A 14,229-nucleotide genomic window follows, 5' to 3' on the forward strand; every position below is an offset into this window, starting at 1 on the left:
CTTTAATCTCTCTGCTTGCCTATACACATGCTCCAGGGTCATGATGGTGGGGGCAGCATTTTAATTAGAGTGGCTATTGGGAGCCACTCTAATTATAAAGCTTGTAGCTTCTCAGGTATTCAGTGTCCTGTATTTCAAAATGGTGGAGGGGGCACTTTAACTAAAACTCAAGCTTTAGTTAAAGTGACCTCACTGCCATTTTGAAATGCAGGATGCTAAATACACGAGATGCTGCAGCATGCTGGAAATATTCTGATTAGGACACTGCAGCAGACTTGATTAATGGAGTCACAGCACATTGGAGCATCTGTAAAAGTGCCGTCTGTCCTTATTCTTTTTTCTCAGAGGGAGTTGCAAATAACCGTTCAGTTTTGTTATAATATTAATGTTCGATAATCTTTCATTCTGAGTATTGTGATGTAATCAAGGATATATGCTGTATCTCTGCAAAATTCCTACTGTAGCTGAGGAACTGTTTTTCAATAAAGTAATCATGCAGTTTTGATTCAGATATCGTGTTGAGCTCCTACAGGTTCTATGAGAACTGATTCATATACAGATTTCCCTTAATTCCTGTCTAAAATCATTTAGAGGGCTAGAATTTTTGTTTCCAAATTGGTTATCAGATTGTTGTTGTTGATAGTGATAGAATTCTAGAAGCATTTGAGTGATTTTTTAGCAAATAGCTGTAACAGGGAGTCTATGGCAGGGAAGGAAAAACAGTAGGAAAAAGCTCTTGGGCAGGCAAATAAGGGCTAGCTACAAAGGGATAAACAGCCAGAGGCTAGAAGCTGAAAGTGCCTATTGCTGTGCTAGTTGTACAGAAATAGCACAATAGGACAGAGTATCGCTAAAGCAACAGAGGCACTGCTATAGTAACTATGGTAGCAACAACTCACTACCATTAGAGAGAAGAAAATGTTTTGGGGTTAACAAGTTGCCTGACTGGAAGTAAGCAGGGCTTGAGTGACATATAAGCCAGGGCCTGAACCAGGGCAGTGAGACTGGTCCTGTTGCTGGTTGGTTTAGATATCCTGCCAACTTTAAGAACAACCTGAAGTTGAGGGCCAGTTGGGGACTATGACCCAGAATGTGGAGATTTTGGTAGACTGTGTTATAGCCAGAGTGGTTACATACTGTTTGAGTTTGACTAGTGATTTGGTTTTGGGACTATTGGGTCCCAGTTGAGCCCTGAACAGGGTACAATCAGGACTAAAGAATCCTGTGCCCAAGAGGGACAAAGATCAGGACTAGGAGCCCAGCAAGAGAGTGAAAGTAAGACTCCTTTCCAAAACAACTCAGAACACCAAGACATGACGAATGGGAGTGAAGGGAGAGACCTAGAAAGAAGAATGGGGCAGGAGTTTTGGGGTCACCAGGAGTGTCACAGCTAACCCTGTGGCTTGGTCCTGCTAGACACTTGAATTTGGGCTAAATGTGAATGTACATGCTATTAATACTAATTATTCAGCATGCAGAAGCACCAGACACTTTACACACAAAAGCTCTGCCCCAAGAATCATAATATTTAAATAGAAACAAGACAGAAGAAAAAGAAATTGAAGGAAAAGGTAAGGAAGCAGTAGAGGAGAAGCCTGCAAATACAAGATAATAGATTGCTTGGTTTAGTTCAACATTTGCTTTCATTTATTTTTTATTACACTTAATGCCAATCTTATAGTACTAGAAGAAATCTCTGATTTGCAGAGGAACTCCCCTTGGTGGTGAGACAACTGCTTATGAAGGATCAGAAAAATGTCCCATATGCTTAATATGAATAACACTTGGAATAAATGGAGCCAAGAATATCTCACCCATGATATTTAGTTAAAATTATTTTTTATCTATAGCAGTATACATTGGTTTCCAGAAACCTTCCTCAGCTTATATATGCATCTCTTCTCACTAAGGCCCCTGACATAAGAACATAAGAGTTGCCATTTACTGGGTCAGACCATAAGTACATCTTACCTAGTATTCTGTGTCACACAGAGGCAGAGTGGATGCTAACTGCATATAACCACTGTTCCTCTCTGACATGCAGCCTCCATTTTACAGCTATTGTGCAATTAACTGGTTAATTGCACAATAAATTTAGACATCAGATACATGCAATCTAATTATGACAGGATAAAAATGGCAATGAGCCATAAATTTGCTACTTGAAAAATGTACAACTTATTTATAGCTGTTTTCTATCAAGCTTTAATTGGAATGTGTGGCATGTCATACACAGGGTGATAGTGTTTGGCTAGGTCCTCCAGTATCCCAGACTAGACTGCTTTCTCGCCCTGCCCCACTTTCTTGCAAAGGGACTCTTTAACTGATGCTTAATTCTGCTGCCTCAGGCCAAAGTAGCAGATGTCATGACTCACTGCCTCTCTTTTTTCAAGCATGCTTCAAGGCTGCTCTTTAAGGGCATTTGTACTTGACACAGTTTTTGATCCTTGTTAATTTACCACACTTGAAAAATTTTAGACCAGGTTATTGTGGTGCGGCACATTTGTGTTTGCATGCCACATTCTTTTGACAGATTTAAGTTGTGTGTGTCATTTCCCACATATTCCAGAAGTGGGAAGCAAAATACCAATCTACCCGCAGTAATGTCTTTCCTAATGAATTACAGTAGGCCTCCACAGTCCCATCCCACTGACTCCTGCCCCCTACCCTGCCAGGAGTCTCCTGCTAATTTCCTCCCTCGGTTACACTCCTAAGGCAGACTTCAGGTTGTTCACTCACCCTCCATCTGCCTGCCTGCTGCCAGCCGGCCCGTGAGAGGTATACGTACCCCTTCCAGTCCACCTCCCCCACCCGCCCTGCTCATCCTCCACTCCACCCCCCATCCGCTAGACTGCACACCTCTGCAGACAGACACAGACATTTATGTTGTAAATTGTAAAAGAATTTATTGTAATCAAAAAGAAAGAACAAGCACTGCTAGTTGCTGTCAGCAATATGTGCTGCCAGACAATCCTGCACAAGGGCTGCCCAACCAGCTTCTCTTTGTGCGTATCTTCTTGGTCCCTCTGCTTCTGCCCAGCCATGTTTCTGTCTGGCCACTACCTGTGGCGCTTCTTCAGCCCACGCCTGGCTTAAAACCTCTCTGCAGGTCTCACAGATGTTGTGCAGCATGCAGGCTGATACTACAAAGGCTGTGATATTTTTTGGCTCCAGCTTGCACTGGCACATAAGCACTGTCTATCATCCTTTCAGTCAGCCAAACATATATTCAACAGCCATCCTGCAACTGCTCAGACAGTTATTAAAAACCAGCTTCTGTGGGGCCATAACATTCCCTCCATAAGGCTTCATGAGCCAGGGCTTTAGGGGGTAGGCAGCATCCACTAATATAACTGGGGGAATGGCAACACCGCAGATCACTGTCTCGTGGACTCCAGGTCCATAATGTCCTTTCTCCATGAGGCCAGGGAGTGGAGAGTTTCTGAACACTCATGCATAATATGCGCTGTCAGCCTAACCTGTAAAAACGTTCATGAACCAGCTCCAGTGATCCACCGCAGCTTTGCTCATGGAGGCAAATCCCTTCCTGTTTGTGAAAGACCTCCCTCTCCCCAAAGGGCACAGCACTGGGATGTGAATGCTGTCTAAAGCCCTCATGCAGTTAGGGGGCTATCTATGGCCATCATTGAAGCCATCTATGACTTCCTGTGGATTCCTCAGACAGATAAATTTGTTTGCAGTGATGTCCTGCAGCAGCTGACATACCTCAAGATTTGCCACCCCAGCCCTGCAGGGGGCCACACCGAACTGGTTCTGGACAGAGTGACCAATTTCATGACGGCAATTGCCACTGTCTTGTCCGGTGGGATGGCCTGATGCATGTTAGTGTCTTGCCTCACAATCTGGGGCCCCAGCATTGAGATGTTATGATAAAACGTCTCCCTGGTCATTCAGAACATCTCCAGCCACTGCTGGTCATTCGAAGTGGTCAGCACAATTCACTTCCACCAGTTTGAGCTGCTCTCATTGGCTCAGACCATGTGGATGCTGCTCCTGAGTTTTCTCAACACAGCCCAGTCATGTTAAATATTTAATATTAACTAACAAATTATTATTATTATTGCTTATTATTATTATTATTATATTATTCACCAGCACTTGACTACCAACGGCATTATTTATTAAACACAGCTGGAAAATAATTGCTTCCCTCAATCTGCTGGCAATGCTCCAACTGCAGGCCGGGATGCCGTTAGTCTTCTTCACAGCAAGGGTACACTTGGCTCATATTCAGCTTATTGTCGACTGTACCCTACAGGTCCTTTTTTGCAGAGATCCTACTTAGCCAATCAGTCTCCAGCAGCGCTGGAGCATTGTTCCCACCTAAGTGAAGGACTTTGCACTTGTCTTTTTTGAACCTCCTGAGATTTCTTCTGGTCCAGTCCTCCAATTTGTCAAAGTCCTTCTGAATCCTAGCCCTGTCCTCCAGCATATCTAGTACTTTTCCTACCTTGGTGTCATCGGCAAACTTGCTGAGGGTGCATTCCATCCTATCTTCTGGGTTATTGATGAAGATATTGAACACAACCAGTCCCAGGACTGACCCCTGGGTCACTCCACTTGATACTTGAGAGAATGCCATGGGAGACTATCAAAAGCCTTGCTAAAGTCAAAGTATATAACGTTCACTGCTCTTCTTGCATCCACAGAGCCAGTCAGCTCATCACAGAAGGCAATCAGGTTGGTCAGGCATGACTTGCCCTTGATGAATCCATGTTGACTGTTCCTAATTACCTTCTTTGCTTCCAAGTGCTTAGAAACAGATTTCTTGAGGACCTGCTCCATCATTTTTCCAGGGGCTGAGGTGAGGCTGACAAATCTGTATCCCTCTGGATTATTCTTCTTCCGTTTCTTAAAGATGAGCACCATGTTTGTCTTTTTCCTATCACCCGGGACCTCTCTCAATCATGAATAGCCAGTAACTCTGGGTGAGGCGGGGCGGGGCATAACTGGTTTATAGGGAGGGAGGGGGTTGGTGGGTTTAGGCAGATGCTGGCAGGTCCATGGCAGGGGAGGAGGAATATCTAGTCACAGTAAGGGAAATAGTACAGCTCAGGGGCTGGTGTGTGTTTGGGCTTTTCAGTCTTCAGGGTCATGCTGCAAAAATATATAGGTAGTCACAAGATCAGATTAACCCTTTCTTAGATCAGGTTAATCCAATCTCGACCTAAGTAAGTGCACCTATTCATGTGAACCAGTTAAGATTGGGAGTGTCGTTTTTGGATGATTTAACCCTTCTGCACACCTGTATGATCAGGCATTTAGATCAATATAACTTTGGTTAGGTTAGTTTAATTCTAATGCCCTGCACAGATCCATAAGCACTTCTGTATTGCTAGTTTATCCATGTCACTAGATACCATATAGTGGATCAATTTCACCAAGTTTTGAAACGATATAGCTGCCTAAACAGATGTATGAGTGCTCAGAGCTGAGGGCTTGATTCTGACTTCAGATATGGGTCTAAACTCAAAATCAGTTCCCAAGAGCATTATTTTCTCAGCATGAATAACTTCAAAAAATGAAAGAGAGAGAGAAAGAGAAAGAGAAGTGTGCCAATGATTTCAATTGTCAGATGTGTTGTGGGGAAAGATAGATGTGATTCCCAGACAGAAATCAAATTCCCAGGCAGCCTCTATTGTTGTTTGAAATGACATCTCCTATAGAGATGCTCCGGAAATGATAGGAATTTACCTGCAATTGTTTTCTGTCTCTCAGGAGGGGATCACATAAAGGATGTTTTTTATCCAGCTGAAAACTTTTAATGAGAGACAGTGATGGATTACACTAAAAATTGTCTTCAGGGAATTTGTATTAGTTTGTTTTCATGTAATGCACTTTGCATGTTATGAAAGGTTCCTTTTTGCTGCCGAGGATTGCCAGAAAGCCTCTTTGGTGTCAATATAGTAATTTTAAAAGTTTCAAATACAAGAGAAAGAAAGTCAGAGTAATGAGTTTTCATAACAAAATAAATATGAGCAAGTCACACTATGATTAGGCTGCAAGTCAATGAAGAGGTTGTATTGTCTTTCTGTGAGTGCAAATGAGAAATTCAGCCTTAGAATAGTAGAGAGATAATGTTGTATACAGGTTAGAGGAGGGGCTAGGTTTAAAAAGGATGCAATCTTGATTGTGCCAGTGACTTGTTGGTAAATCATTTGTCTTTCCTGTATCTCAGTTTCTCAATCTGTAGAATGGGTCTAATGCTTTCCCACCTTTGTAAAATCTGTAGTGCTGTATATATGAAAAGCTCCAGTAGTGGAAAAGTATCAATAGTAAAGTAAACCTGACTGACTTTTTTTCCCTTCAAAAATATTATATAAGGTTTAGTCTATTATGTACCCCACTATTTCCACACGGTTTAAAATCACCCATAACAAGTATGTATGCTGCAATATAGAGAGGCTACCACAACTGAATCATTGCTAGCAACTCCTTCTGAACATTATTGTGCAAATTTTCACCTCTGGTTACCACATAGAAACCTACTCATAAAGCCAAAACTCTAGAAACTCCATTGCATTGATGTCTATTTAGGATACACACATCTCAGATTCTGCAAGGTGCAAGTTTCAGGTGTACAAATAGGGCATTAATTTTGGGTCATTTAGGGGAGGTGGTGATGGTTTATAGCAACTGAATATAATTCTGATAAAGTTGAAGCCCTCTACTAGGGGTTCCTGTCTTGTATTTAGATAAACCACGAGAACCTAATAAAGCAGCTGTCTTTTTGAATATGGTCAGTAAATTAATTTGGGAGCTCAGTAAGTTATTTGGGACCTAATTGTGTATATAGATGTACAGCTTCTGCTTATCTTATAGGATTGCACAAAGCCAGGTCAGCTCATTCATTAGTGTTGGTCTGTGGTCCAAGAAGAAATGACTTGGCATAATTCTGACTTGCAACCTAAAGCTAAAAGCAATTTCCTAATATTACTTTCCTGTGCAAGTCATTGCTGTGGTTGCCACAGGAATGTTGTACCATTCTTGGTTGGAAGGGAGATGTTTCCTCTCAGTCATCAATCAAAGAAGAGCTGTTCACAAGCTAACATCTCCATTATAATATGTATACACTGTAATAAGGCCACCATTATACATCCAGGATATCTGACTGCAGAGAAAATAAACGTGAGTTTTCAAGCCTACTCTGTGCATAGGACAAAGAAATGAAATGTATCAACTTTTCTACAGCCCAAAGAACTGGGTAATACGAATAACTAAAGAACTTGTAGTGGAGAAGCACACAGGGTCTGATGGACTGACACTGTTTTATTAATTTTAAATTTAAATCCAGGGGCAATTTTAGCAACTGTCGTCAGTGGAGAAAGATCCCAAAATTCACAGCTAAACACCAGGGAAAATTTTAACTATATCACAGTTGTTCGCTGGTGAATGGAACCATTAAATCACTTATTTTATTTAGAAAAAGAAATCAAATAGACATGCAATGAAATTAAAAGGAGCCATTTGAGTTAGTACATATAACTCTTATTTTTCCTCTTCTCTGACCCTTCCCCTACACATTGTATCATTTCCAATACTTGAGTCTAATCTTTTACTTGGATCTGACCTGGCCAACCCATGTGGTTACCCCTCTACCATATGCTGGTTTGCAGGATATGGCTCTTGTGCCAGAAACACTTGACCATGGCGAATTTCAGAGAGTGACTGTCTTATTTATAGTGCCTGACACTATATAAACAAAATTGTGATGATGATGACAGGCAACCATTTATTACAACTATGAAAAAGAAAACTTTTGTTGGCAGAATAAGAAAAAATAGATTATTGCTTTTTCTCAATTATTTGTGTGAGTTACTGCGGTTGGGGTTTGTTTGTTTGTTTTTATTGTCATTGAAGGTATTTTTACAGGCAAAACAACCATTTTTATTTGTATTAGAGTGAAATTTACCCATCCAGCTGAAACCCAAATGCAAGTCTCTCCCCATATCATGTAATCCCCATATATTGATTGCACAGGGGATGATCTGGCAAAACAGCCGCGTAGGGACTTCTGAACACCCTACAGGAGTTGTAACATTTGTTTCATATCAATCCAGACAGAGGGAATGTGCAAGATGAGTCATAGAGGAAACCAACAGAGGGGCTGCAGAGCCACATTCATATGGATCCAATGGTTCCAGTGTTCATAAGTGGCAGTCATAGTAGAGGGTCATCCCTTCACCACAGTCCTGAGTTCTGCAGCTGAGTTTCATTTTCAGAAGCTCTGTGATGCAAAATGTCTCTACAAATGTCTGGCATTTTTCCCACCACAGTTTTTCTGTGTCTGAAAACAGCCATTGCAGATCACCATTTGTCAGATATTTCAAGATGGTCACAATCTCATGTAGGACTGGCGCTGATTCAGGTACATAAGTCTGAAGCTAGACTAACAGTAAATATTGTAGGAATCAACCTCCTCAAAGTAGGCTTATTTACTTTACTCCAGCATATAGGGCCATTGTGTTTATCCTGCTTAGTTGTACCCATATGCTCTTAGCTAGTGACTCTCTTTTCTGTTTTCTAATAAGTGACAACATTAAATCTGTTTTCAACCAGAATTTGGATCTCAGAATCTCCAAAGAAAGAAAAATGGAATTATTTAGGGAATAAAGAATCACCGTGCGTGCATTGTTTGTTGCTTTTGACTGTTACTTATAAATTATATGTGCTTTTGCCAATTTCATCAAATATTTAAGAAGTTAGATAATTGTAAGTGTTTGGATTCTGTTCTGCACTTTCAGTCCAGATCAGTTTCTCCTAGCTCAGTGGTCTGCAACCTTTTTATGGTGAAGATCACTTTTGGGCACCCCAGAGCACCCTGCCATCCCCGTCCCAGACAAGCTGCCTGGGCTCTGACCCCCCATTACCCAGCCCAACCCGGGGTGCAGGGCATGTGGCTCAGCCCAGCCATGTGCATCCTGCCACTCCTGATCATGAAACATCTGACAGACTGAGTTCAACTGTCAGAGGCTCCACAATCAATTGTTTTTTGACCACTGTCCTAGCTTCTGTTTTGCCATAGATGGAATTTACCTTCTACTTTGAGTAGACAGTCAATGAATTTATGCATGCACCATATTTCTTATGGGCACACCATTTACTCAAGATTATCTCTATGCTAGACAAAGTAGATATTAAACACAGGATTAGAAAGTCCTACTTAATTAATTGGAAAGTTGTTCTCATAAGAGAAAAGATAGGCTTGTGTCAACGTTTTTAGTAAGGTAAGGGAGAGGGTCTTGAGAGGCTGAGATCTGTGGATCTGTTCCTGAGTCTACTACTGTCTTTAAGTGTGAATTTGAACGTGTCATCTAAACCAAGATTTTTAGAAACCTGAACTGTAATGTGAGACTTCTAAATCCATATTTAAGCACACATAAATGGCCTTATTTTCAGCATTCTAGTACCCAGCAGCTGCTGTTGAGAACACTAAAAACTTTGAGTTGCAAATTATTTTTGATGGTTGTGTGTTCAGTCTGAGGACATTCAAAGCACCTGACTTTCATAATGAGCTGCTTACTCCATGAAAATCAGATCATAATAAGTGTCTCAAGTAAAGCACCCAAAATCAATAATTATTTTCATAGATTTCATAGATATTAGGGCTGGAAAGGACCTCGGGAGATCATCGAGTCCAGCCCCCTGCCCAAAGGGCAGGAAGTCAGCTGGGGTCATAGGATCCCAGCAAGATGAGCATCCAATTTACTCTTGAAGGTGTTCAATGTAGGTGCTTGAACCCCTCCGGTGGCAGACTGTTCCAGACCTTGGGGGCTCGGACAGTAAAGAAATTCTTCCTTATGTCCAGCCTGAAACGGTCTTGCAGGAGTTTGTGACCGTTCGACCTTGTCATCCCTTGGGGCGCTCTGATGAACAAACGTTCCCCCAGATCCTGGTGGTCACCCCTGATAAACTTATAGGTGGCCATCAGATCACCCCTGAGCCTACACTTTTCCAGGCTAAAGAGTCCCTTGGCTCTCAGCCTGTCATCATAAGATCTGTTTTCCTGACCTTTGATCATGCGCGTGGCTCTTCTCTGGACTCTCTCAAGCTTCTCCACATCCTTTTTGAATTGTGGAGCCCAAAACTGGACGCAGTACTCCAGCTGCGGCCTCACCAAGGCTGAGTACGAGGGGAGAATGACGTCCCGGGATTTGCTCGAGAAGCATCTATGGATGCAAGCCAGCGTTTTGGTCGCTTTACTAGCCACAGCATCGCATTGCAGGCTCATGTTCATCTTGTGGTCAATGATGACCCCCAAGTCTCTTTCTTCTGTAGTGCTATCCAACGTAGCACTGCCAAGCCTATAGGGATGCTGCAGGTTTTTCCTCCCAAGGTGGAGCACCTTGCATTTTTCGGTGTTAAACACCATGAGGTTCTCGTCTGCCCATTTGCTGAGCTTGTCCAGGTCAGCCTGGATCACCCGCCTATCTTCTGGCGTGGATGCTTTGCCCCAAAGTTTGGTGTCATCGGCGAACTTGGCCAGTCCCCTCCTGACTCCAATGTCCACATCATTAATGAAGATGTTGAACAGGATGGGTCCCAGGACAGAGCCTTGAGGGACCCCACTGGTCACAGGGCACCATGATGAGTGACTGCCATCAACTGCAACCCTCTGGGTCCGACCACGAAGCCAATTTCCCAGCCAGCGGATCGTGGTGGAGCCAAGGCCACAACTTGGCAGTTTGGCCAAGAGGAGATCGTGGGATACCAGATCAAAGGCTTTTTTGAAGTCAAGATATATGACATCAATCTCTTCTCCCTTGTCCAGATGATAGGTCACTCAGTTATAGAAGGAAATGAGATTGGTCAAACAAGACCTACCCGCAACAAACCCGTGCTGGCTATCCCTTAGAATGTTAGCCTGGGCCAGTCCCTCAAGGATGGCCTCCTTAATAAACTTTTCTAAGATCTTCCCCAGGATAGAAGTCAGGCTAATGGGCCTGTAGTTAGCCAGATCCACTCTCCTTCCTTTCTTGAAGATCGGCACCACATTGGCCTTCTTCCAGTCTTCAGGCTCTACACCAGAGCGCCAGGAGTTTTCAAAGATCCATGCCAGGGGCTGGGCTATGACGCTCGCCAGCTCCTTGAGTACCCTGGGGTGCAGATTGTCAGGGCCGGCTGACTTGAAGGTATCCAGCTTCTCAAGGTGTTCCTTCACGAGGTCAGCATTTATGGAGGGTAGGGGATCCCCATCACCCGGATCTCCCTGTCCCATAGCAGGCATGGGCATCCCATGGGACTGATGAAAGACTGACGCAAAGTACCTATTTATTAGGTTGGCTTTTTCCTGGGCGTCAGTTGTCAGTTGCCCCATATGGTTTAGCAGGGGTCCAACATTGCCCTTGCTTTTCCTCTGGCTCCCCACATATCTGAAAAAGGACTTTTTGTTGTCCTTGATGCCTGAAGCTAGTTGGAGTTCAGTTGCAGCCTTGGCTTTCCTGGTTTGCTCCCTGCAGGACCGGACCAGTGCAGAATAATTCTCCTTGGAGGTGAATCCTGTCCTCCATCCTTTGTAGGCTTTCCTTTTTAGCCGCAGGAGGTCCGCTAGGTCCCTGGAGAGCCAGGAGGGCTGCTGTGCCTTCTTGCTGCCTTTCCTTTGTGTTGGAATAGATTTAGCTTGTGCATTGAGGATCGCTTCCTTGAGAAGCAACCACTGTTCTTGAACTCCCATCTCCCTGGGGTCATGGTCCCTGAGGGCCTGACTGACAAGCCTCTTGAGCTTGTCAAAGTTGGCTTTTCTGAAGTCAAGGACTTCTGTGTTGCTGACTGACTTGCCAGCTTAACGGCGGATGGTGAAGGGGATCAGCTCATGGTCACTGTCACCCAGCTTCCCATCGATCACTAGGTCGCCGATTAGGTCGTCCCCCATAGCCAGTACCAGGTCGAGCAGCGCTTTGCCTCTCGTTGGCCCATAGACTTCTTGAGTCAGGTAGAGGTCATCCACGCATGAGACGAAGCCTTGCGACTGCTCGGATTTTGCTGAGTGATCTTCCCACGAGATGTCCGGGTAATTGAAGTCACCCATGACAACCAAGGTCCTGGAGCAAGCAGCCTCAGTCAGTTCCCGGGTGAACTCCTGGTCAAGCTTGGGACTTTGAGTGGGAGGTCTGTAGTAGACTCCCACCGTTGTGTCCCCTGTGCTGAATTCCCCATGAATTTTTACCCAGAGGGTCTTTAGCTGTTCATGCTGGTCGCCAACATCAACTTGCAGGGACATGTAGCTTTCCTTCACATAGAGAGCTACACCCCCACCCCTTTTGTCAACACGATCCCTCCTGTACAGGGTATAGCACTCTATACCCGTGGTCCAGTCATGGATGGAGTCCCACCAGGTCTCCGTTATCCCAATGATGTCATGATTCTTTGCACTGAGTAGGAGGACGAGCTCATCCTGCTTGTTACCCAGGCTCCTGGCATTAGTGTACAGGCAGGCAAGTGTGCCCTTAGGGGCTCTTGCCTTGCCCACAGATTGTGCCAGGGCTGAGGCAGAGGTGGGCACAAAGCCAGTGCCTTGGTCTGCTGGCTTTGCAAGGGTCGCTCAGTGGGCCAGCAGTGGCAGTAGTCCCTCCATACCCCAGATACTGGCCAAGAAACTAGTACTTCTGAAAATGTGCCCTTAACTTAAAGCTATGCTTGCAAATCTTGACCTAAGCCTCTTATAAAAGAGAGAGAACACATCACTGGATTATTGTGAATACTGACATGCTTGTAAAGAATCTAGAAATTTTTGGTTTGAAGACTACAGAAAGTTCAATAATTTCTACCAGTATTGGGTTAAGCTGTGAAATATTAATGTTGATTCAGTTGTTTGGCTATAACGCTTTTTTCAGATCATGAAAAATTGTCTTTTTTTTGTTTTAGCGGGTAACCGCAACAGAAAGTCTCAGAAACTCTGTTACTTTGAGGGAGAAAGAGCCCTGAGAGAGACTCAAGTGGGGAAGACTGCCAGGGAGAAGCTGCAGGAGACCTGGCCCAAGAAAGCAGGGACTATGGGTGTTTACTACACAGTTAGTAGCTCTGCAGTAGAACAATAGGACAATGTTTGCATGAGCAGTAGGACTGTAAGCTGGAGCTCTGCAGGAGAGACAGGGCACTCCTGCAGTTTGTCTGCCATGGAGACTGTTTAGTGAGCCTAAGTAGAGGGTACCTGTAGTGAACCTTGTGGAGTCATCTGACCAGAATAGGGCAGAGGCAGGGAGAGATATGAGCCAGGGCCAAGGCCAGGGAAGGCAATCTGGCCTTGGGGGATGAAGTGGAAGGAGCTCCATAGCAGCAGGCCCAGGAGAGCTCTTAGATGGCACCAGTGTTGCCTTGGGGAAGGCAAAAAGAATGCTGCTGCCCTGCAAAAGAATTTGACCTTGTTGTAGAGAAAGGTAGCCAGATGGGCATATTCCTTTGCTATAGCTTATATTGGTGGTTTGTGGAAGGAACTGAAGGGTGGTTCAGACATTCCATTAGTGGCCAAGGGGCATGTGACTGCCTTGGGCCCTGCCTGGGGTCAGGTCCAAGATGTACACTGGGGCCAGCAGGCCCAGAGCAGGGAAGGGCTTGGGGCCAATGGACCCAGAGAAGGGCTCAGACAGGGCCAGGGAGGCCATAACTAAAGTAATCTAGGCAAGAGCTAGTGCTTTGAATCTAGGTCCAGCACAGTGGGCCCAGGCTAGAAGACCCAGCCAGAGGAAAGGGGGAGAGGCTGAGAAGGCCCAGCACTGAAGTGATTAGAAAGTACACCTGAGAGGCATGGGTGTGATATAAAGGAGCAGATGGAGCCACATAACAGACTTTAAGGCTACAAATGCCCTGTCTTGGCACAAGTGGTTAGAAGGACCCACTCTACCCAAAAGGGGCAAAACTGAGACTGCAACATGGCCTGGGAGGGACATACTGGCAGCTAGAAGGACTGGGGCTCACTCTAGGACCCTGAGGCAGCCTCCCTTCCAGTAACACATTTCCATTAAAGGTGAGGCAGATGGATAAGAAGGGGAAGGCATCCTAGAACTGGAGTCAGGCAAGGATTGTGTGACCACCATGGGACATCATGGCTACCCCTGGAACCCAAACCTGCTACAGTAACATGGGCTAGGGACAGACATTCAAAAAGCCTGAGCCTGAATTGATTCAATCTTTGCAGGTTAGTCTAACCAAGATAGGCTGAATTGGTTTGAAGATGGACAGACATTCTCTCTGGACTGAGAAAATCCAGGC

The sequence above is a fragment of the Crocodylus siamensis genome, chromosome 7, assembly GCF_052110815.1.
Source record: "Crocodylus siamensis isolate JL-2025a chromosome 7, ASM5211081v1, whole genome shotgun sequence".
Classification (NCBI taxonomy): Eukaryota; Metazoa; Chordata; order Crocodylia; family Crocodylidae; genus Crocodylus; species Crocodylus siamensis.